Below are 26319 nucleotides of genomic sequence, written 5' to 3' on the forward strand. Positions count from 1 at the left end.
AATGATGTCTGCATGGGGCCCCCGGCATTCCTCCCTGCATGGCCCTCGCTCAGCACATATGTTGGCAGCCTGCTACCAGACAATCTGGTCTGCAGGCATGTCTCTCCTGTGTGATAGAAGACCATGGCCCTTTGTTGGAGGAAAACCCCACTGGCTTGGCAAAAGCTGCCTGTGTGAAATAACTAGGTCAGACTCTATGGCATTATTAGAATGCAATGCTGGGGGAAAGGAGCCAACTCTGTACTGCTGTGAAATCCAGGTTTCCCATCTCTTGGCAGAAAACAACTGGGAAGAAGGGAGGAACAAAACGCTGGGCTGGAAAGCATTCCTAACAAAGAAGGAAACTGTCCCACATCAAAGAGGCTGACCTATGAACACATCTGTGCTGTTTAAAAAAAAAAGGCTGGATTGTTTTAAGTTATAAGTTCCACTACAGGACTGACTCATCCAACAGGTATTAAAATGACAGAAAACTAAAAACCAAAACAACCCTCTTCTAAAGTTTTGAAGTAAAGTTTCAATAGTTTCCCAGATAAATACTGATCATCTTAAACAACTGATTAATCAGAAATGGATTATTCTAGTCCTGACTCTCGAGGTCAACTCAAAATTTGATCTTTAGTTTTTCTCTACCAACTCAAATGCCATCAAGGTGAAAGACAAAAAAAAAAAAAAAACCAACCCCTGAAACAATCTTTCCAGTTCAGCAGCTTCAGTTTAAAAACACTTTAACAGATGGTTTAAAATTTATCAGGTCAAATCATCTTAGAGATCAGAGCTTATATATGGGAACTGACTTCTCTACCAGTTCAGTTCAGTTGCTCAGTCGTGTCCAACTCTTTGCAACCCTGTGGTCTGCAGTACGCCAAGCTTCTTTGTCCATCACCAACTCCTGGAGCTTGCCCAAACTCATGTGATCAAGTCAGTGATGCCATCCGACCATCTCATCCTCTGTCAGCCCCTTCTCCTCCCACCTTCAATCTTTCCCAGCATCAGGGTCTTTTCTAATGAGTCAGCTCTTCGCATCAGATGGCCAAAGTACTGGAGTTTCAGCTTTAGCATCAGACCTTTCAGTGAATATTCAGAGTTGATTCCTTTAGGATTGGTTAGTTTGATCTCCTTGCAGTCCAAGGGACTTGCGTTTTCTCCAACACCACAGTTCAAAAGCATCAATTCTTTGGCACTGAGACATCTTTATGGTCCAATTCTCACATTCAAACATTACTACTGGAAAAACCATAGCCTTGACTAGACAGACTTTGTTGGCAAAGTAATGTCTCTGCTTTTGAATATGCTGTCTTGGTTGGTGATAGCTTTTCTTCCAAGGAGCAAGTGTCTTTTAATTTCATGGCTGTAGTCACCACCTGCAGTGATTTTGGAGTCCAAGAAAATAAAGTATGTCACTGTTTCCACTGTTTCCCCATCTATTTCCCATGAAATGATGGGACTGGATGCCATGATCTTCAAGTTTTGAGTGTTGTGCTTTAAGCCAACTTTTTCACTCTCCTCTTTCACTTTCATTGAGAGACTCTTTAGTTCTTCTTCACTTTCTGCCATAAGGGTGGTGTCATCTGCATATCTGAGGTTATTGATATTTCTGCCTGTGATCATGATTCCAGCTTGTGCTTCATCCAGCCTCACATTTTGCATGATGTACCCTGCATATAAGTTAAATAAGCAAGGTAACAATATACAGCCTTAACGTACTCCTTTCTCTATTTTGAACCAGTCCGTTGTATCATATCTGGTTCTAACTGTTGCTTCTCCACCAGGAAGCTTATTAATTCTTATGTTCATCAGAGTAACTTACTGTTACCCTAAGGGTCTTAGGCAAATGTCTTGAATGTCAAAAAAGTCAAAAGTCTCTAGTTGTTGCTACTTCTTTTGTCCTGGAAAAATAACGAATAAACTTCTGATTACAGTTTGGGGTCTATAATATGCTTTATCTGTTCACAGCCATTGCCTTCTCTGGTCCCAAGGATACTAGATGCCACCAATATAGCATTCATTTACTCATGTGCAGCAATCTGACCCAAAGCTGTAAAGACTGCAATGGTTAAAAAGACTAGCCATGTTTATTTGTCATTATATCAAAATAAACAAAAACCAACCAGCCAACCACTGCAGAAGAATGACCTGATCACCTCTGTCTTAGGCTGTTAGCAATCATATTTTACGCTTGAGAAGAAGAAAAGACATGCTTGTTCTGAGCAAGGGGTGAGCTAAGAAATAAGGTCCTGGCAAAGCAATGTAGGAAAGAAGGGATAAGAAAGGTCAGGTATGATGTACCCACGTGATTCTTTCCAGGTCTCCCTGCTCTCAGCTGGCTTCTTTCCTCCTTTTATTTGCAGGGCATCTCCTAGTGGTTCAGACAGTAAAGAATCTGCCTGCAGTGCAGGAGACCCAGGTTTAATTCCCAGGACGGGAAGATCCCCTGGAGAAGGGAATGGCAACCCACTACAGTATTCTTGCCTGGGAAATCCCTGGACAGAGGAGCCTGCCAGGCTACAGTCCATGGGGGTCACAAAGAGTCTGACCCAACGGAGTGACTAACACTTTCACTACTCTCACTTTCCTTCAATGGAAGAGCCTTTGGGCCCTTTAACCAAATGCTTAACCAAAACGGGATAAAAATGTAAGCAGCAAAATTACTCTACCAAAATCTGTGGATTCAACCAAACTCAGGTTAAAAAATATTAAAAGAAAATTCCAGAAAGTTCCAAAAAGCAAAGCTTGAATTTGCCATGTGCTAGCAACTGTTCACATGTTATGCAGATTGTATCCACAGCTACTGACAAGGCCTTTGCATTGTACTAGGTATTATAAGTAATCTAGAGATGATAAAAGGACATGGGAGGATGTGTATATGCTATATGCAAATACTATGCCATTATATCTAAGGGACTTGAGCATCCAAAGATTTTGGTATCCACAGGGGTCAAAGCCATCCCCTGTGAATACCAAGGAACAACTGAAATTCCTTGGTAGGAAAACTTCTCTTAAGTAATCTCAGAATCCAATAAGGCATTGGACTTCTTGAACAGGATGCTTCGGGTACACGAAGGGTCACATGATGCTTGCTGCTGCTACTGCTAAGTCGCTTCAGTCGTGTCCGACTCTGTGCGACCCCATAGACGGCAGCCCACCAGGCTCCCCCGTCCCTGGGATTCTCCAGGCAAGAACACTGGAGTGGGTTGCCATTTCCTTCTCCAATGCATGAAAGTGAAAAGTGAAAGGGAAGTCGCTCAGTCATGTCCGACTCCTAGCGACCCCATGGACTGCAGCCTACCAGGCTCCTCCATCCATGGGATTTTCCAGGCAAGAGTACTGGAGTGGGGTGCCATTGCCTTCTCCCACATGATGCTTACATGGTGGAAAAAGAAGGGATGGGGACGGAGAGAACTTTGGGAGACAGCTACCTGGGTGACACTGCTCCATGGCATTTATGCCAGTTAGAGATAAGCAGCTGATCTCACAAAGCACCCTCCTGGAACCCTTGGCATCAGCACTTGGTGAGTCCAGGACTTGCTCCTCAACATGTGTCCAACCTCACACTTCTCAAGTGTCTTTAAATAAAAAAAGTGAAAGTGTTAGTTGTTTCTCACTCTTTGCGACTCCATGAACTGTAGCCCACCAGACTCCTCTGTCCATGGAATTCTTCAGGCAAGACTACTGGAGTGGGTTACCATTCCCTTCTCCAGGGAATCTCCCTGACTCAGGGATTGAACCCAGGTCTCCTGTACTACAGGCAGATTCTTCACCATGTGAGCAACTAAATAAGTAAACAAAACGTTTCTGCAAATAAACTCTGCAAAACCCAAATTGGAAGTCCTATTTCACAACAGAGGCCATCTACTCCTAGAGTTTAAAATGCAAATGTTAAATGATTTGCCCAACATCTGGATACAAAGCAATCAGATTGTTATCTTTGCTCAAACTCTTGTTTATGTATAATGATGCTAGAAACTTGCCTTACAACAAGTGATATTATCTGACTGTATCAGATTAAAAATTCTAGAGAATTTCCATACCCTCTATTCCTGCCCTGACAGGGTTGTTGTTTACTATGAGATGAGAGAGTATTCCAGCTTTATTGAGATTAATGGTCTCAACCTTTACAGAAAGTAGGACACAAAAAGCCTTATTGTCTAACAATGATAGTTGAGGAATTACATTATGAAAAGTAAACAATATCAAAACATGTAATTAAAGAGCAAGTGATACGTGAATGTGGAAAACACATGTGGCTCTCTATAGTCCTTAAGACTAGCAAAACAAAGTAGTTAGTTAATTCCAAGAAGAACACAAAAGACAAAAACAAACTTTAATCATAGCAGAAAACTAAAATGAAAATACAGGATTTTCTGTTTTTCAGTAAACCTTGGATCTCTGCCCATAGCAAGTTATAGGGAAACAAAAATTTAGAAGCAAAAGCCTTTATGTAAATATTAAGATCCCACGAAATCTAGAACATAGTGAAAATTTATTTATATGCCATGTAGTTATAAACGAGGTATCAATATATTCTGGTGTTTTCCCTAACTGTAGCAGAGTCCAGGCAGATTCAAGGCATAAGAATTAGTGGAACATTTCTTTTTCTTTAAACAATTGTGCAAAATTAGTGCAAAGGATAGCAGAGACTGGATTAATTCTTATTCCTTTTATTCAGGCCACCTCCTTGGCCCGAAAGAATACCTGACAGTGAGAAAATGCAAAATACAAAGAAAAACACCAAGAACTGCAGGCGTGGAAGGCTGAATGCTGAAGGTGGAAGATAAGTATTGTGAGAAGCAGGGATGGGAGTAACACGTTAGTCCCAGGGCTTACTTCCACTTTCACTACCAGGAGTAAGGAGAAGTAAACACACGGATGTACAAGGGAGCCAAAAGGAAGTCAGTCAAGTCAATGGCATGTTATGGGGATTAGTCAAAATGTTTCTGATGAGACATTCAAGAATGTGTGGGCTTCCCTAGTGACTCAGACGGTAGAAAAATGTGCCTGCAAGGCAGGAGACCCGGGTTTAATTCCTGGGTTGGGAAGATCCCCTATGGAAGGGAATGCCTACCTCTTCCAATATTCTTGCCTGGAGAATTTCATGAACAGAGGAGCCTGGCAGGCAAACAGTCTGTGAGTTGCAAATGCAAGTCGGACTTCACTGAGCAACTAACACTTTGACTTCACTTTTCACGAATGTGTTGAGGGGAAAGAAGTGCAGTGGAAAAGTTACTCATTCAAGGAGGAGGTCTCTGTGACAACTACAACTCTGTTTGAGTCCAAGAACATCCCTTGTTAGTAACTCCATGACAATCAGGGGAAACTCGACTCAGGAGTGACCCAGAATGACATTTGTACAAACTACACTGTCTCCTTCTCCACTCAAACACACCATCAACTTCTGAAGGCCGGTGGCCAGTTCTTGTTCACCCTGAGCTCTCTGCTGCGTCTTCGCATTTAGCAGGAGCTCGGTTTGCTTTTCTCCTAGGAAAAAATACCTTTCTTTTTTTCCTGATGATAAAAGTAATATATACTCAGTAACAAAAAAATTCTGAAGATATAGAGAAGTATAAAGGAATAAAAGTCATATGTAATCCCATCTCCCAAAGAGGAGCCCCGCTTGTCAATATTTTGGATCTCTCTCTCACACACACGCACATTCACTAAGAGAATACCATGCTATACACACTGTTCTAAAAATGCCCATCACGACCATTTTTTAAGCTTGATATAAAGCTCTACACCATCATGTTTAATAGCTGCAATACCATCTAAACAGTTCCTCCACTGATGAACATGTATAAGCTGCTTCCAATCTGTTGCTTTCATAAACTGCTGCAAGGAGCATCTTTGTACATATATATCTGTGTACATGTCCAATCACTATTTCCTTAGGCTAAATTCTACAAGATTTTAAGTTTTGGAAGTTTTTTGATATATATGTTGCCAAACCATCATCCAAAATATTTATAAAAATGAACACTTCCACCAGTAGAGTATGAAGTGCCTTTTCCTCACTGGATTTCATTCTTTCTCACTTTTCCCATGATAGTAAAAAAAAAAAAAAAAAATTCATTTTCACCTTTTAATTAGAGAGCACTAACATTTTTGTGGGTACTGCCCAACTGAATTACTGCTTTTCTGAAACATCAATTACTATTTTCAACTTGGGCTTCCTAGGTGGTGCAGCGGTAAAGAATCTGCCTGCCAATGCAGAAGACACAAGAAATGTGGGTTTGATCCCTGGGTTAGGAAGATCCCCTGGAGTAGGAAATGGCAACCCACTCCAGTATTCTTGCCTGGAAAATTCCATGGACAGAGGAGTGTGGTGGCCTAGAGTCCATGGGATTACAAAGAGTCACATGACTGAGTGCATTGACATATACACACACACACACACACACATTCTTGACCTAACTGAACTATCTTATTATTTATAACACATTCTTGACCTAACTATCTTATTATTTAATCCCTTTCCAGTAGGTTATCTTGGTTTTTACTCATGAGATTCTAAAGACCACACTGTAAGTAAATGCTAATACAGAAGCAGACCATATAGTTACTTCCCAAAAGAAAAAGAGAGAAAGACTCTAGGGCGCTGTCCACCAACTCTGTCCTCAACAATGCTGATGTGTTTTCTGAAATGTAGACATTTAACTGGAATGTGTGAGAGTAGTTTGAGAAGGTCACTGCCCCCTGGATACACTTTCCATTACAGTTTATACGCCTCCTATGCAACTACCAAATATGAGGATATATTTTGACTCATATTTCTTTAGAATATAGAACTTACTGCTTATTTAGTTTACAAATGATTTCTGTTGCTGGTTAAAAACTGATGTACAAATTCTTAAAAACAAAAAAAAAGACTTGCTATTTTATATTTGTAAATGGCTATAGTTTCCAAATAGTACAATTGACTACTTTCAGTCATTTCCCATCAGAAATATATGTAGTTCATTTATAAATAATATTAGATTGTGCCACGAAAATGCTGCTACTGCTGCCGTTTCTTTTTTTGTTGTTATATTGATAAAGGAACGTTCAATGCCGATGGCTCCCTAGTTTGGTCTATGTATTTTGCCTTTGTTTGCCTGTGTTAAAATAAACTCTGGAGTTCTATTATTAGAACATCACGTTTCAAACACAGGATGAGGGTGGAGGCATAATGCCTCAGGCATAACTGTGGTTCAGTATTTCCCTCTAGCCTCTGCCAAGGAAGCAGTAGTTTTAGCAAACAGAGTTCCCTATGTTTTTAAATATTACATTCTTAAAATTTATGAACCAGGCTAGAGGAAATATGAAAATAGAACTATGACATGACATTTACAATAAAGCTTCCTTAAAAGGAGTTAAGCAACCAAAGCAGATAATAAGCTTTCCACAGTGGGAAGATGCTTATTAGTTTAGGAGCCTTCCCAGAGCGGAGGGACTCTGAGTTAACTTTTCCTTATACCCACAGTTGCAGTTGGGGTTGGGATTTGCGTTAGCACGATTTCAAACTTGTTTTGCTTTCCTGTTTCCCCACAGGCAGTCCACCATTTTTACAACTTTTGCTTAGCCATCCTTAAAGGTGATCTGCAGAAAACAAGAGGAAAAAAGAAAGGAAAAGGAAGAAAAGGAAAAGAAGAGGGAAAATGTGAAAAAGTCTGGAGTGGCTGTTTTCATACTTCCACTTTTCCAGAAGAAGCCATCATCTGCTTGCACTGTTCTCATCCAGTAGTGGTAACATTAGAGAAAGGAATGTGGGTGAGATTAAGCTATAAGATATTCCCAATAAAGTCAGGAATGATAAAATGATGGATATGATGAAACAAGACAAGTGTGTGCAACAGGACATTTTTAAGAGAATGATTATCTTCCTGGAGGCTGACCTCTAATTTGATATCCCCTAAGTTTTACTATTCTATTATAGATTTAACAGCATTCCAATTATCTTAAACTTTTTTGAACCTACTAACATTTTCAGTTTGTGTCACCTCTCAAGGAAGATTATGCAATAGATTTTCGATGCAGGCATGATGGCTGTCCTAAATGACATTTTTTGATCTTTAAGAAATAGCTCCCAATCTCATACTCTGGAATCAGAACAAAAATAATATTGCTATAACCAAATCCTTCATGACTTAATGGACTAGCACACTATCCCATCTACAATTTTAAGATCCTTAGACTTAACAATAATTTTAGCTTGACTTTATTACCATAGGTTTTCCACCGCTTACTCTCTAGTTACTCTTAATTAATCTGATTTCAATAGCATACTTAATTTCAGTTTTTGGAAAATTAAGTGGTTATGACTCAGAAATATTAACTGTTAGGCTAATTAATACACCAAATCCACAGTTGTGAACTGCCCCCTCTTTTCTCAGTAACGTGAATTGCATGGGACCTGGGTTACCACTGATATTTCATGCTTTTGAATGAAAGCCTATCTCATAAAATGTGAATATGATCTGAGAATAAACAGAAAAGGGAGTTTCAAGATACTGTTCTTCAGGTTTTTGAGCTGAAGAAGATACATAAGGTGTAACTGAGGGCGTAAGTAAGGCAACAGGTGTTCATCTCACTAGGTTCACATGTAATTCTTCTGCAGACTCCCTCAAAATGACAACCCATCATTCCCAGAGAGCTCTTTATCTTCCACAGGAGATTCCCCTGCGCCGTCTAAGAACTGCCCTGAGTTATTTTTGGCTGCTTAGGGTTTGCAGCACAAGCGTCCTGTCTTCCACTGTGACTCCCCTATTGGACTGTTATATCCCCATGTCATAACATGTGCCTTGGGCATAATCTTCTCAGACCATCTCTCTGGGAACCGATGTTTGCAACCTCATTCACAGCAAGAGGAAGAAAAACAAATCAGAGCATCTGGTGCCCACCAAAGCAAGGACGGTGCCAACTCCTGTCAGTTGGTTAATGCTTTATAAAGATAGTATTTTTTCTGTTGTAACTCAAGACGCAGTTTACAAGAATGGCTGCTCTTCGTGGCATCAAAATGAGGATGCAGAGATGTTTCCAAAACAAAGTTAAAAAACCCAAGTGACTCATTTAAAACAATGGCACAAAAATCTATTAATTGACTACAAATAATAAATAACACCTTAAAAAATCCTCCTCCCAATCAGTTATTGGGAAGTCTTAAGAAATAAAGTGTTCTGAGGAAATGAGTATTCAGATGAACTTTACACCAGTTAAAAGGTGACTTTAACCTTTTGTGCTCAAAATTTCCCCAAATGTAGTACATAACATTTCTGATCTTTAGAGAGGACACTGCACACAACTACTATTACTACTACTACATTATTAGTAAGGAGGTAAAAATGGAGAGAGAGCTTCAATTAAAAATAAAAAACATGGGTTGTGGTATCTGGCAGAGCTCGGTTCAAATCGCAACTCAACTATACACAGCTAGCTAGCTGTGTGCCTCTGTGTATATATTTTATCTCTTTAAACTGAATTTATTTACCTGTAAAAATGGGGGAAATCATAGAAAGAAATTCAGGGTTCTTAGGAAGATTAAGTGAGATGTGCATGTAAAGCAACTACACAGAGCCCAGAACACAGTAAAAGCTCAATAAATGTGAGATCTTGGTGTTCTTTACTTAACATGAAATAGTTCTTTATTGACTACTTAATTGATTATGTTAAGTGCATTCACATACTTTACAGTCATTATGAACTTTCACCTGCATCTTGCTGTTTCTCTCTGCTACCACTCAGATTACAAAGTCTCTTCTTTTGTTATGAATTTACCAGTTTTTAATAGGTATTCCACTACTCCTTTATGATAGTGATATACTGCTATCATAGATATACTGCTTATATCTGCTTTGGGCAACCAGATTAACCAAATTTGTTGACTTTCTTTGAAATGGCCGTGGTGCTTTGGTTTTGGATGTCAGAGGCTTTTTAGCTTTCTTCAGATTCTGAGTAAACTGTGACTGAAACAAAGGGATCCATCCCAGAAATGAATAAAATATGGTAGAGTTAACATATATTACTCCTCTTATCCCAATCTCTTTCAAAAGAGGTCCTATGATATCTGGCATCAAACAGAATGAAAATAGTAAGATTAATGAGTTGTAAATAGAGACAGAGATGAAAAAAAAAAAAAAAGAAATTCCTCCATCTACAACAACATGGATGGACTGAAGAGAGCATTATGCTAAGTGAAATAAGTCAGACAGAAAAAGACTAACGCTGTATGCTATCACTTATATGTGGACTCTAAAAATAAAACAGGACCAAATTGCCAACATCCACTGGATCATAGAAAAAGCAAGAGAATTCCAGTAAAACATCTATGTCGCTTTATTGACTATGCTAAAGCCTTTGACTGTGTGACTCACAACAAACTGTGGAAAATTCTTAAAGAGATGAGAATACTAGACCACCTTACCTGTCTACTGAGAAACCTGTAAGCAGGTCAAAAAACAACAGTTAGAACCAGATATGCAAAAACTGACTGATTCAAAATTGGGAAAGGAGTATGTTACGCTGTATATTGTCACCCATTTATTTAATTTATGAAGAGTACATCATGCAAAATGCTGGGCTGGATGTATCACAAGTTGGAATCAAGACTGCTGGGAGAGATATCAGCAACTTCAGATAGACAGATGATATCACCATACTGGCAGAAAGCAAAGAGGAACTAAAGAGCCTCTTGATGAGGGTGAAAAGAGGAAAGCGAAAAAGTTGGCTTAAAATTCAACATTCAAAAAACTAAGATCATCTCTATCTGGTCCCGTCACTTCACAGCAAATAAATGGGGAAACAATGGAAACAGTGGCAGATTGTATTTTCTTGGGGTCCAAAATCACTGCAGACGGTGACTGCAGCCATGAAGTTAAAAGACACTTGCTCCTTGGAAGAAAAGCTATGACAAACCTAGAGAGCATATTAAAAAGCAAAGACATCACTTTGCCAACAAAGGTTCATATAGTCAAAGAAACAATTTGATGCTTTCAAACTGTGGGGCTGGAGAAGACTATTGAGAGTCCCTCGGACAGCAAAGAGATCAAACCAGTTAATCCTAAAGGAAATCAACCCTGAATATTCATTGGAAGGACTGATAATGAAGCTGTAGCTCCAATCCTTTGGACACCTGACACATAGAGCTGACTCACTGGAAAAAAAAATCCTGATGCTGGAAAAGATTGAGGGTAGAAAGAGAAAGGGGCAACAGAAGATGAGATAGTTGAGCAAACTCTGGGAAACAGTAAAGGACAGGGATGACTGGCATGCTGCAGTCCATGGGGTCGCAAAGAGTCAGACACGACTTAACAATTGAACACAGCAGTGAATACAACAAAAAAGAGAGTCACTCACAGAGAACAAACTAAATGGTTACCATAGGGGAGAAGGAAGGTAGGGAGGCAAGATAGAGGTAGGGGATTAAGAGGTACAAACTATTATGTATAAAATAAACAAGCTACAAGGTAATATTGTAAACACAGGGAATATAGCCAGTATCTGTAAATGGAGTATAACCTTTAAAAATTATGAAAACTGTGTTGCATACCTCTAATATATAATATTATATACATCAACTATACCTTAATATTGGAGAAGGCAATGGCACCCCACTCCAGTACTCTTGCCTGGAAAATCCCATGGACGGAGGAGCCTGGTAGGCTGTAGTCCATGGTCACTAAGAGTCGGAACGACTGAGCGACTTCACTTTCACTTTTCACTTTCATACACTGGAGAAGGAAATGGCAACCCACTCCAGTATTCTTGCCTGGAGAATCCCAGGGACAGAGGAGCCTCGTGGGCTGCTGTCTATGGGGTCACACAGAGTCGGACACGACTGAGGCGACTTAGCAGCAGCAGCATACCTTAATAAAAAACAAATAAATAAACATAGATGGAGAATCAGGGCTATCGAACATAGGAGGAAGAAACGCTAACCACAGGAACAATTTTAATTGTTGGGATTTTAACAGGAGACTGGCACAAGGCCTCCTGGCAGCAGAGCAAGAAGGAAGTGTGTTCAGTGATACAGTCCTTGTTATCAGAAAAAAGGAAGCATTCTGATTTTTCAGGGAGGAGAAAGCTTCATGTATGATCTTACACAGAAACACCCACTTTTTATCCATTTTTCGAACAATGTCCTTGGCAAGGAACTGGGGTTATAAAATACAATATACTGGTAACCTTTTGACTTTTTTGTCCTTAGTTCTCATATTGCTTCTACTTTTGAAGCCATTAGTCTGCATTTCACTTAGTTTCATCTATTACCATCACCCTCGCCCATGCTCTTGACCTTCGCTAACTAGATGACAATGAATATCCCAATTCATCTCCTAGTATCCAGTTGTCTTGTCTGCCAATTCAATTTATACACTGTCACTATATGGATGTTCCTGAATCAACACATTCAAATCACAGATTCAAAAACCTTGTTACCTACAACGTCCTCTGGAGAAAGTGCAAACTTTTCAGATAGGTATTCAGATCTCTCCTAATCTGATTCATCTCACATTATATTTATTGTCCCTCTCCATTCCTAACCCTCCAACCCAACCATGCTTTCTCGTCAGACCTTGACTGTATCATGCTGCTTTCTGTCTCTCCTCCTCTGCTCACATGATTTCCCCTCTGGAAACCCCTTCCGTGCTTCTTTCCACTGATACAAATCCTAATTTTCCTCAAAGGTGTAGCTCAGTTCTTCTCTCACGAAGCCTTTCTAACAACTGGCTTCATGTTTCTTTCTCCGGCACCAGACTACTGTCCATGCCAATGGATGTGGGTTCTGTGGACCTCTGGGGATTCCTGAAATCCTTTGAGGGGGCCCATGAGGTCACAAGCATTTTTATACAATACTAAAATGTTATTTCTTATTCTCATTGTGTTAACATCTACAATGACGGTACAAAAACCAGCACCGTAGCACATCTCAGTAGTGGCACCAAAGCGTGCAAGTCATCATCGTGCTCTTCACCACCAACTCACAGTCTGCAGGACAGACTCCCCTCTCACCCCTGTATTAGCCATCCTCCCTTCTCTCTCCCCACTGGTAACCACTTGTTTGTTCTCTATTTGTGAATCACTTCACTTAGGAATGTTCTTCATGAAGCTGAAACAATCACTAACTTTATGAAACCTTGACCCTTGAGTACCTGGGTTTTTAATATTCTGTAAAGAAATGGAGGTACTCAGAAAGCACTCCTGCTGTGCATCAAAGTATGATGGTGGTCTTCAGGAAAATTGCCGAGCAATTTTTGAGTTGTCGGTTTTTTCCACAGACCCTACTTTCACTTGACAGACAACTGACACAAAACGCAGTTATCAAGCTTAAGTGTTTGGCAGATATTTTCCCTAAAATGAACAAAGCGCAACTGTCATTTCAAGGAAAACAGCTGACAATATTTGTTGCTAATGATAAAATTCACGCTTTTGAGCAATTAACGTATTAGAATTTAAGACAACTTGTATTTGCCACTGGGAACTTGACAGGTTCCCAATATTTAATGGATTTTCTTATGAGATTGATGAAATGGAGATTGGAGATATTTTTTAAAATATTTTATATCATGAAATGGATATCATGAAATGGATCAAAATTTGTAAAAGTTAGTTAATTCAATGAACCAATATTTTCCAACTGCCCAATGCACAATAATAAAATCATGCTTGGATAAAGATTCAATCAAAATGCGAGACAGACTTCACCTCCCACCCCTATATTAACCATCCTCCCTTCTCTCTCACCACTGGTAACAACTAGTTTGTACTCTCTATGAATCTGCTTCTTTTTCTTTTATTCACTAATTTGCTGTATTTTTTAGATTCCACACATAAGTAATATCATACAGTATTTGTCTTTGTCTGTCTGACTTACTTCACTTTAGCCAAATACCATCCAAGTCCATCCAGGTTGCTACTATGCCTTAGAAATTGTAATTAATGTTGCTGTAAACATCGGGGTGGATGCATCTTTTCAAATTAGTGTTTTTGTTGCTTTCAGGTATATACCCAGGAATGGAATTGTTGGGTTATATAGTAACTTTTAGTTTTTTGACAAACCTCCATACTATTTTCCACAGTGGCTGCTCCCACCAATAAGACAGGAGAGTTCCCTTTCTCATATCCTTCCCCACATTTGTATTCCTTTATTTATTTATTTTTTGATGACAGCCATTCTGACAGGTGTGAGGTGATTTCACTGAAGGTTTGATTTGCATTTCCCTGATGAATAGTGATGTTGAGCATCTTTTTCTGTGCCTAGACAGCTACTCGTAAACTAATGAAATTAGAACATTCTTTAACCCCCCACACAAAAATAACTCAATATGGATTAAAGACCTAAATGTAAGCCTGGATACTATCAAACTCCTAGAGGAAAATACAGTCAGAATACTCTTTGAAATAAGTTGCAGCAATATCTTTTTGGACCCATATTCTAAAGCAAAGGAAACAAAAGCAAAAATAAACAAATGGGGCTGAGTTACATTTCAAAGCTTTGCCAAGGACAACCTGCTGAACAGGAGAAGATATTTGCAATTGATATGACTGATAAGGCATTAATAATCAATATATACAAACGCTCATACAACTCAACATCAAAAAACAAACAATCCAATTTAAAAAATGGGCAGAAGAAAAGAACAGGCATTTTTCCAAAGAAGTAATGCAGAAGGACAACAGGCATATAAAAAAGATGCAAGACAGGCTTTTAACACACAAAAGCTCACTGAAATGGTTTTGCATTCCATATTATATGCAATGTTTAAGAACTACTACTTATTGAATTTTAATGTGGCATCAAAGAAGAATATTGACATCGACCTAAAAAGGCTTTAAAATACTCTTTTCTACCTACCTATCTCTGTAAGGCTGCATCTATGTCATATACTTCAACCAAAACAACATACTGCAACTTTTAACTAAAGTTAAAAGACTCAAATAGAAGAAACAGCTGTCTTCTCTTAAAGAGATCTGTAAAATATACAAAATAATGCCACTCTTCTTGCTAATTTTTGTTTTAAAAAAGTCAATTCCATAAAAAATTTTCATATGTAAAAGATTTTCATATTTTGAGTTTCTTATGGATTGTTTAATTATTTTTTTCAGTTCTAATACTATCAATTATTTAATACAGATAGATATATCCATGTTAAAGATGCTCTTGGGGGTCAATATTTTATTAAGAGTGTAAAGTGTAAGAATATAAAAAGTTTAGAACTGCTGTTCTATAGCATTCATTCTGGCTCTTAATTTTAGATTATATAAATTGTAATAGTATGATACCATATAGAGTATGTGAAGTCAGTCATGTCCGACTTGGCGACCCCATGGACTATACAGTCCATGGAATTCTCCAGGCCAGAGTACTGGAGTGGATACCCTTTCCTTTCTCCAGGGGATCTTCCCAACCAAGGGACCAAACCCAGGTCTCCCGCATTGCAGGCGGATTCTTTACCAGCTGAGCCACAAGGGAAGCCCATATAGAGTATAATGCCACCTATTTTTATGTATACATACTATAATTTTAATTGGATTATAATGTGAAGGAAAAGAACTGTTTTTAACCTATAACAACTAGGAAAGTAAGCCAACAGATACTTGCTGAATTGCCTTGAGATAACATATTCAAGTCAAAGTGTTTAATAGACAAGGTTCTGCCTTGTCAGTTTCCAAAGGCTGTTCCAGGTGGTCTGGAAAATTTAAGATTATGCTCTATCCCAATGCAGTTGTCAGCTACTATATTCCATTAACATGTTTTCGTTTGTTTGCTTGTTTTTGGCCTTACCATGTCGCTTGTGTGATCTTAGTTCCCCAACAAGGAACTGAAACTGTGTCCCTGTGGCAATGAAAGTGCAGAGTCCTAACAGCTGGATCTCCAGGAAATTCTCACTAATGTTAACCCTTATTGACATTTTTTTTTTTTGAAGTTTGCAAATTCTTTATATTTCCAGCTGTTGAGACAATTTCTGAGAGCTGAGGTTACCTCTAGCAGCGAAAACAGAGCCAGCTATTAAGCCGCCAGAATGCTACAGTAATTGAATACATGACCATTTCTCTTTCAGCCCATTCTTTGTTCTCCTCTTTCAGAAGTTGTAGACGTCTATTTAGTTTCTCTGTCGTCTTAATCAAGCTGCATCTACAACTGTCATGTCTTCTGAAGTTCCTTCAATCATTGCATCTATATTTGAAATGCCATACCTGACGCTGTCATGATGAGGATGAGAAGTGGTGGCAGCAGACCCATCACACGACACAGGAATGGAGTCAGTTTTGACCAGCTGTCCATTTTGGCGAAGAGCATTTTCACTCATAGAGCGTTCTCTTTTTAGCCTGCCAACTGCACGGATTTCATCATTTTGAGGGGTTGGAGCAGGTCTTTCTAAATCCAGAAAATCTAGCGGTCTTTCACTCAGCGTAAGCACACGAGGTGGTGTTTTTAGAGCCAGAGGCTTAAAGGGAGTTGTTTGACTGTATAAGGTCAAGATCTGCTGGTCTTGAAAATGGAATGTCTTCATTATTTCCTGCTACCACAATTCTCTCTGGAATTTGCATAATCACATTAGCATTTGAAACTCCTTCTTGAAATCCTTGTTCCAGGTCAGCATTTGGTGGTGCTACCTTTAATTTTTCTGGGACCCTCATTCGCTGACTAATACCTTCGGTGTATTCCATTTCATACTGAATTCGACTAATTTCCACCATCTCAGCAGCAGTGGGAGAAGAAAAGGCTGCCCCACTCACTAAATGTGTACCAATTACTTCTTGCTCTTTGGCATTATTTGCTTCTGTGCTTCATATTAAATCCATTAACTTGCCTCAGTATGCACGTGCTGGATTTAGAGCCACTTTTGTCCCCCTGGGCCCGCTGGAGGGTCCGCCAGCTCCTGGGGTGCTCGGGTGGGCGGTCTCAGAGGCCATCGGCCGAGCGCACGGAGGCGCCCGGGCAAATCACCGGCCGGAGACGCATGCAGCCAGCAGGGAAAGAAAACCCTCAATGACATTTTGAATGACTATGTTGTTCCATACAAGTATTTTCCCCTATCTCTGTACCTGTAGTTTCCACCTCCTAAATTTCCTTCTCTCCCTCTCCACGATTCCTGACTCTTCATGGAGCCCTTTCCTGATCTTCCTTGTAGCTTGGGTCTCTCTTTGACTTTCTCTCAGAACACCTTATATTCATCTTTAAATGTCACTTCACAATTTTAATTGTGTAATTATTTGATTAATGTCTGTCTCTCTCACTGGAATATATGCCCCAAGGGATATTTCAGTGAAAGTTTTCAATTGTATCTATTTTACAGGGTTATAGAAATATTAAATGCACAAATATTATTAAATAAATCAACTGAAATTAATTAACCCTTTATCCTATGACATTTAGTAATATGATAGCTAAAGCATCAAGAGGAAAATTTTATTACACATTACAGAAGAAACAAATTGATGTGTTTTCTCTTTTTAGATAAACTGCTCAGAAAGTAGATCATGGATGGCAGAAGTGTGCACAGAGGGACTGTGTGAGTCCCTGGAAGAGAGGGGCAATGCTTCTGAGGGGGGCAAGAAGACAGGGACAGGCTGACTCAGCAGGTCAGACATAAGGGGCTGGGAAGATTCTGAGGTTTCCAGCCCAAGTGGCTGAAAGGATGGAGATTACTTTTACCAAAATTCAAAAAGCTGGAAGAGAAATACAATTAGAGAGGGAAGATTATGAATCAGTAATATTTTCAAGTGGAGATGCCACGGGTCTGGGGTTGAGAGAGAGCTGAGGCTGCAAGTATAAACTTGGGAGGTGTTAACACAGAGCTTATAATCGAATCTGAGGAAGTGAGTGAGAAGAGCAGGTGAGTTTGGGTGAGGCTCTGAGGACATGGGACAGACAGGAGGGGCTTGGGTGAGAGAGGAGCAGATAGTGGGAAGGCAGAGAAGTGGTGGGAAAGATGGAGAGAGGGGCAACCACATGGTAAACTGACTCCCTTCTCCCCCACTCCCTTCTTTCCCTTCCCACTTTCTCTGTCCCCCCCACCCACCCTCACACAGGGACTACCAGAGGAGGCTACTAACTGGACAGCTTATGTTCTGTTTCTCCTTCTTATGCCCCCTACATACTCATGCCACACTGATCTCTCTCTGGCTACACTGTTCAATACAGTAGCTACTAGCTGCATGGGGTTATTTAATTTACCTGAATTAAAATGAGACAGAATTACATATGCAGTTCCTCTGTCTCACTAGCCACTTTCAAGTGTCTCCACAACCACGTGTAACTAAGTGGACAGCACAGACACAGAACAGATGGAAACACGGTCAGAGCTGCCCCTAGACATAGCTTTGTCTCCTCAGTTCAAAAGTCCAGACCCTTAGCTGGAGACTGCTGCAGTCTACCCGAAACTAACTTTTATATTTTTTTTAACTTTTGATTTTATATTGGGGTATAGCCGATTAACAATGTTGTGACAGTTTCAGGTGGACAGCAAAGGAACTCGGCCATACGTATACATGTAACCATTCTCCCCCAGACTCTCCTCCCATCCAGGCTGCTGCATAACATTAAGCAGAATTCCCTGTGCTATACAGTTGGTCCTCGTTGGTTATCCATTCTAAATATAGCAGTGTGTACATATCAATTCCAAACTCCCTAACTATCCTTTCTCCCCACTCTCCCTCCCTGGCAACTATAAGTTCACAGAACTAACTTTTTAACTTCATTTTCTTCCACTTCCCTAGATCAACCTTGTGCTGGATACAAACTGAGCATACCTCACCCTCTTCCACTTTCATTTCTTGACTTAGGCTGTGCTATTTGGATACCCTCCAGTAAAATATCTACTGAGACGGTTGGGTTTATGCACCACCTTGCCTGGGTTCTGTGCTATGCTGTGCTTAGTTGCTCAGTCGTGTTGGACTCTTTTTGACCCCATGGACTGTTGCCCACCAGTCCTCTGTCCATGGGGATTCTCCAGGCAAGAATACTGGAGAGGGTTGCCATGCCCTCCTCCAAGGGATCTTCCCAACCCAGGGATCGAACCCAGGTCTACCACATTGCAGGCAGATTCTTTACCATCTTGAGACACCAGGGAACTTAAGCAATCAGACACGAATCTAAGAGTTGCTATGAACTTATTTTGTAGATGTGGTTAACTGATGTGGTAATCAGATTACTTTAGGGAACAGAAATTATTCTCAATGATCTAAGTGGGACTCAGGTAGGCAGCTGGCTGGCCTTAAAAAAACTGAGGCCTCTCTGAGAAAAAGAAATTCCGTCTCGAGACTGCAGTGTCTGCCCCTACCCAAGGGTTTCCAGCCTGCCCTTCCTGCCTCTCTGCACCACAGATTAGAACCCACAGTTGTAGAAGCAGGTTCCTTGAGATAAGTCTCTTTAATAAATATTTCTCTGTGTGTGTGTATTAATACAGATACATACATGTACATTTGTGTATATACATGTATGTGTATGTGTGTGTGCTAAGTTGCTTCAGTTGTGTCCAACTCTTTTCCACCAGGCTCCTCTATCTATGGGAGTCTCTGGGCAGGAATACTGGAGTGTGGTGCCATTCCTTTCTCCAGGGGATCTTCACAATCCAGGAATAAACCTGCGTCTCTCATGCCTCCTGCGCTGGCAGTCAGGTTCTTTACCACAAGCACTACCTGGGAAGCCCATACACACGTACAGACATAGCCAAACACACACATACACATATGCTTACACGTGTGTGTTTGTGTCTAGATATTCTATGAGTTCTGCGTTCTGGTAAAACCTTGACTGGTACAGATTTTAGCACCTGATAAAATGTACTCTTCAAGGTTGCAATACATACCACCTTCTTCAAAAATACAAACCTGATTTTTCAAAGACAATGATGCTAGACCTGGCTGCACATTTGAGTCACCCTTGTAAACTTTATATAAACATACTCAGGTTCTGTATATAAACATAGGCAAGAGCAAGATTAGTACATGAAGGCGGAGCGTGGGCGTTCATGTTTTAAAAGAGTTTCTCCGGTAATTCTGACACACAGCCAAGGCTGAGTACTACAGTCCAAGCCGAACTCATCTGGCACTTTTGCTGTAAGTGCCACTGAAAATCATCAAACACAGCACACCGTCTTACATTCTTTCAACCAGCCAACCAACCAGCATCAGTTACATGATTTAACATCTGTCAGATAATAATACAGTGTGCAGGGGATACAGGCAACAGTATACCCACTCTTGATCTTGAGGGCAAACCCTGAGATATACAGCTTAATATTATTCTTTGAAGCACACTGATTAATGAATTATTATGTGATAGGATACATAAAAATTTTACTGCAATATTTAGAGAAGCTGATAGTGGTTATTCAAAACAGTGCATAATTTAAGTAGTTCTTATTTCAACTGAAAACTCTATCAGCAAGTGTCAATAAATGCTCTATATATGTATTTATTAACAGACTGTACTGTTGGTATTTGTGATACTGCCAGGCATGATTGATTCTCAACCCAGAGATCGTTTGGTAGGCACCAAAGTGTCTGTAACTACTTTCTTAGCAGCAAAAGCTACAAATGCTCCTGTGAGCTCGATTCAAGGACAGCAAAACCAATTCCTGAAATCAACATAGTCTGATTTAATCTGCAAGAGCAGGAGGAGGGTTTGGCTGCACTGAAGAATATGGGTTGGGGCACTGCAAGGCTGGCTAGCCCCGTGCCTGCAAGATGCTTTGCCGACTTGCAATCCATAAATGTTAGATAAGACTTCTCACTGTATTATTATTTTATGAACACACTTTTCAGATAGCTAAAATGCTTTTCAACCCCTGTGCAGTCACTGAACGACACTCTTGTGAGGAAATCTACTGCTGATTTTTCTGCTTTTATACATTCAGAAAACTAAGATCATCACATCCGGTCCCATCACTTCATGGCAAATGGATGGGGAATCAGTGGAAACCGTGGCTGACTTTATTTTTCTGGGCTCCAAAATCACTGCAGATGGTGACTGCAACCATGAAATTAAAAGACACTTACTCCTTGGAGTCCCTGGTGGCTCAGATGGTAAAGTGTCTGCATACAGTGCAGGAGACCTGGGTTTGATCCCTAGGTCAGGAAGATCCTCTGGAGAAGGAAATGGCAACCCACTCCAGTATTCTTGCCTGGAAAATCCCATGGACACAGGAGCATAGTAGGCTACAGTCCATGGCGTCGCAAAGAGTCAGACACGACTGAACGACTTCACTTCACTTCACTTCACTTCACTCCTTGGAAGGAAAGTTATGACCAACCTAGACAGCATATTAAAAAGCACAGATATTACTTTGCCAACAAAGGTCTGTCTAGTCAAGGCTATGGTTTTTCCAGTAGTCATGTATGGATGTGAGAGTTGGACTGTGAAGAAAGCTGAGCACCAAAGAATTGATGCTTTTGAACTGTGGTGTTGGAGAAGACTCTTGAGAGTCCCTTGGACTGCAAGGAGATCCAACCAGTCCATTGTAAAGGAAATCAGTCCTGGGTGTTCATTGGAAGGACTGATGTTGAAGCTGAAACTCCAATACTTTGGCCACCTGATGCGAAGAGCTGACTCATTTGAAAAGACCCTGATGCTGGGAAAGATTGAAAGCAGGAGGAGAAGGGGACAACAGACGATGAGATGGTTGGATGGCATCACTGACTCAATGGACATGAGTTTGGGTGGACTCTGGGAGTTGGTGATGGACAGGGAGGCTTGGCATGCTGCAGTTTATGGGGTCACAAACAATCAGACACAACTGAGAAACTGAACTGAACTGAACTTATACATGAGGAGACTGAGCTCCTAAAAGGAAAATCAACATTTTCCCCAAGGGACTGAGAGCAGAGCCGCAAAGGGATGGAGGGCTTCCGATCCCCTGGAATTCCATCATGCTTAATTTCCTAGGGGTGCTTTTAGGACTTTCTTTTATGAAAAAGAAAAAAAATATTCAAAAAAATAAAAACACTTTTCAAAGTTACAGAAGTGCGTCCTCTCATTCACCTCTCTCTTTCTTACTTCCTCTTTCACAAGACAGTTTATTTAGTTTACTTGTTAAAAACACTTGAGGCTCCTGAAAGTTCATGAAAGGGTGGTGATACCATTAGCATCAGTAAATGATCTGTCAAAACTTTCATCATGTGTTTTTATTCTAATGGATTTGGACTTCACAGTCAAATTTTAATCCAGCTTCAAGTATGGCCTTGACTTGATATGTTTTAATTCATATTAACATTGTAAAGATCCATATTATTGGTTTGTCCATTATAATTAATGAAAATTCTCTTCAGTAGCCATTACAATCTGTCAGATCACATTAATCTACATTTCAAAAAGTGGCTTGGGAGAAGGAACTGTAAATACATTTTCCTTTTTTGAAGGAGCCATTAGGGTTTTCAGGGTAAAAGCATATTTATAGTTGTTGGTTTTTTTTTTTTCCCTCAAACCAGAGACAGACTTAAGGAATATATTTGAGACGAGTAAAAATGCACTTTTTATTATTATTGTTGAAATAAGAAAAACTACAGTTAAGTATTAAGACTTCAGGAATGAAAGAATTTTAAATCCTCTTTCCAGAGCCCTTAAGCCTTCCAAATTAATGAAGAGTTCAAAATGTGGGAGGGTCAGCTACAGCTGAAATCTCACTGAGCTCCCCTTTTCAATTTTCTAGGAATCCTGTGAATTCATATTGTGTTTACATTTCCACCAAGTTCTGTGTTTCTCTTTAAATTTTTATTACAACTTTTTTACATTAGCGCTGTTTTTTAGGTCACGGCACGGTCAGGTCATTTACTGGCAGACTTTCAGCTTTAACTCAATTCTTTTGCTTTTGTGGGCTTTTCTGGCCATTACTGCGATATGCTTCTAGATGACTTATAATCAAATGAGTCCCATGGTAAATACTGCTATCACATCTTTGTTCAGAATGCCCAGGGCTCCCTGCTTTCCTCATGCATGTTTTTGTCAAATTAATTTTGACATTCCCCAGATAACAGATAGCTTGCTGAATTTCAAATGGGATGCACTGTGGGAGAGCCATTCACAAAGCATTTTACAGTCAAGGGCTTCTGAAACCAGGGAATAAAACCAGGTAGAATGAACACTGCTCTGTGGAGGAAAGGGTTTTAATTAATTACGTCATTTGGCTGCTGATGACAATAGGCTGAATTAGGGAACTAAAAAATAGAACAAAAGCAACTCAGATGCATCCATGAGCCAAATGTAACTGACTAAATGGTACATTCCCAGAAACAACCTCTTTCCCTCCTTCCCCACTTTCCATCAACTACCAAGTCCTGCAGCACATAAAATATGCATGCCCTTCCTTTCCTTCCCTACTGGCTTGGCCAAGTATTCATCATCTGCCGAGACTACTACCTAGTCTGTCCGTTTGTGAACGACTCCAAGGTAGCTCAATTATGAGACCATCTTTCTACTGAAATGCAATCTGTCTGCCTATGTATACCTTCTATCCCTAGGTTTTAATACCATATTTTGCACCATCATCTACCTATTACCACTGTCAAAGTATGTACCTGCCATCATTTTCTTGCCTGGGTCAGGATCCACCACCATGCTCACCTTTCTCCTCTCCATACATTTTCCCTTCAAATGGAGCACCCAGATGGGGAGGTGGCTTCACCAATATTGAACACAAAAAGTCTAGTAATTTCTTGGTTTTGGATAGATAGGTGTGAATACAACCCAGATTCACATAAAATTTCTGACATCGTTATTACATGCTCAATTCATACTGAGTTTAATTATAGCCTCCATGCGATCAGTTATTGGCCTCAGCTCTTGTGATCTTTCCTTAGGCAACTGATACTTACGAATTAGGAGCTGGAGCTGACTTTAATTCATATTGATTTTTGTCTCCTCTAGAAATTGATTTCCATCCTTATTCCGCAGTCTTGGCAAGATCAATTGCCCAGATAAGCACACTCTCACTAGGCCCACATTTCTTCAATCTGTATTTAAAAATGATTATTTTCCCACACACCTCGCTAAACTCAAGACACAAAATGTCTGCAGCTTTCTCCTATTCTAAAAGCCTAATAATGCCCATGAAAAAAAAAAAGGAAAGAAAAGGAACATGCTGTCAGTTTGACATGACTTATTTTTACTGTTTTACTGAACTCAAGTTGGTTCCTGATGACCTTTTAACAGTCACAACCTATCTGCTTAAAAAAAAAACACCTCAGCCGTAATATCCCTGGAGATAAATGCCCCAGCTTCAATGTCTCCATTTATCAGAATATAGTCCATCATGCCCAACTTCCACCCAACCCCATGCCTTTTTGAAGACCATCATATTTGTCCCTCTTTCTATTCTTCTGGCACCTGTCCTGGTCCCCATATGACCTCAAGATTATCAGCTGTGGTTCCATGAACAAATTTATAAGCTCTTTTAATGCCCTGATAGATACATAATTTTTCTAGTCAGGAAGCTTAAACTGCTTTGGAAAAATTGTATTCCTTTCTAAAACTGTCTAGTGTAGCGTAGGCTTCTATAGCCCCATATTAGAACTTGAGCCATTGCAATCAAAAGATTAGCAGAAAACCTTCATTAGCAAAAAAGACAAAAGTAGTAATATAGAAGCTGATGAGCTCTTTTTTTCTCTGTCATCTTGTACCATTAAATTTTCCTCCTCAGGTGTGGGACTCCTCACTGCTTTAGGGTTTAACATAACTCAAAGTCTTTCCTTCTCTTTCATGATGCTAAGCATTTGTTCACAGGCCTCAGCTCACTCACTCACTCTGCACCTTTATTCCAGAGGATCAGTGCTAATGCACAGAATGAACACTTTTTAGCACTCTGTGTTCAGCTGCGTTTAGCAAGTCTGGCCTGGCTGGGTATAGAAGCCTACTCACCATTGATGACTGTTGCTCTGGGAAAATACACTCTGCATTCCAGAGAAGTGACTCAGAAAGAAATTTCTCAGATTTTTGTGTCTTGGACTGCCTTTTGCTCCTAGGCCTCAATCCTAGCAAATCCACAGATGTAGCTTCTGAATCAATCACATAAAACATATGAGTAGATCCTCTTCCTCCAGATTCAGGAAAAACACCATCACTTTATTTCCTCTTGAATGCACAAAAAGCTTTCAACACCGAAATGCCCTGTGAATTTCTACCACAGCAAATGGACCAATTTAGGAAATCTTACTAGTCTATTTACCTTTGATCTCATTTCCCTTTTTGACCATCCTTATGCCAAATTAACATTCCTTTGTTTGGGTGATACCCCTTCTTTTTAAAAGGTTTTTTATTTGAATAGAATTGACATACAATGTTGTGTTAGTTTCAGATATACGGCAAAGTGAATTAGTTGTGTGTGTGTGTGTGTGTGTGTGCATAGGCTCCCCAGGTGGTGCTAGTGGTAAAGAACCTGCCTGCCAATGCAGGAGACACAGGAGGCCCGGGTTCAATCCCTGAGTCAGGAAGATCCCTGGGAAGAGGCCATGGCAACCCACTCTAGTATTCTTCCCTGGAGAATGCCAAGATCAGAAGAGTCTGAGGGCTACGGTCCATGGGGTCACAAAGAGTCGAACACGATTAAAGTGACTTAGCGTGCATGTACACATATATACACACACACACATATATACACACACCTTCTTTTTCAGTTTCTTTTCAGTTTCATATGGATAAGGCAATGGCATATAAGTTATCACAAAATTGTGAGCAGAGTTCACTGTGCTATACAGTAGGCTCTTGTACTGTGTGCTAAGTCACTTCACTTGTGTCTGACTCTCTGTGACGCTATGCACTGTAGCCCACCAGGCTCCTCTGTCCATGGGATTCTCCAGGGAAGAATACTGGAGTGGATTGCCATGCCCTCCTCCAGGGGATCTTCCTGACCCAGGGATTGAACCCATGTCTCTCGCATTTCCTGCACTGGAAAGTAGATTCTTTAACACTAACACCAGCAGGGAAGCCCACAGTAAGTCCTTATTAGTTATCTATTTTATATATATTAGTGAATATATGTTAATCCCAATCTCCTAATTTGTCACTCTCTGCCCCATCCCACCCCAATATCCCCTTTAGTAACCATAAATTTGCTTTCAATATATGTGAGTCTATTTCTGTTTTGTAAATAAGTCCATTTGTATTATTTTTTATTAGATTCCACATATAAGTGATATCATATTTATCTTTCTCTGACTTACTTCACTTATAATGATAATCTCTAGGTCCATCCATATTGTTGCAAATGGCATTATTTCATTCCTTTTTTATGGCTGATATTCCATTGTATAATGTACCACATCTTCTTTATTCATTCCTCTGTCAATGGACATTCAAGTTGCTCCCGTGTCCTGGCTATTGTAAACAGTGTTACAACAAACACTGGGGTA

The 26319-nt window shown here is 40.0% G+C and overlaps 1 protein-coding gene and 1 pseudogene across 2 annotated transcripts in view; both read right to left on the reverse strand.

The window, feature by feature from the left end:
• Positions 1–26319, reverse strand: part of ANO6 (anoctamin 6) — a 234369-nt gene that overhangs the window by 101374 nt on the left and 106676 nt on the right. The window lies entirely within an intron of this gene.
• Positions 15441–18419, reverse strand: LOC104983591 (annotated as a pseudogene).

The sequence above is a fragment of the Bison bison genome, unplaced genomic scaffold, assembly GCF_000754665.1.
Source record: "Bison bison bison isolate TAMUID 2011002044 unplaced genomic scaffold, Bison_UMD1.0 scf7180017862984, whole genome shotgun sequence".
Lineage (NCBI taxonomy): Eukaryota > Metazoa > Chordata > Mammalia > Artiodactyla > Bovidae > Bison > Bison bison.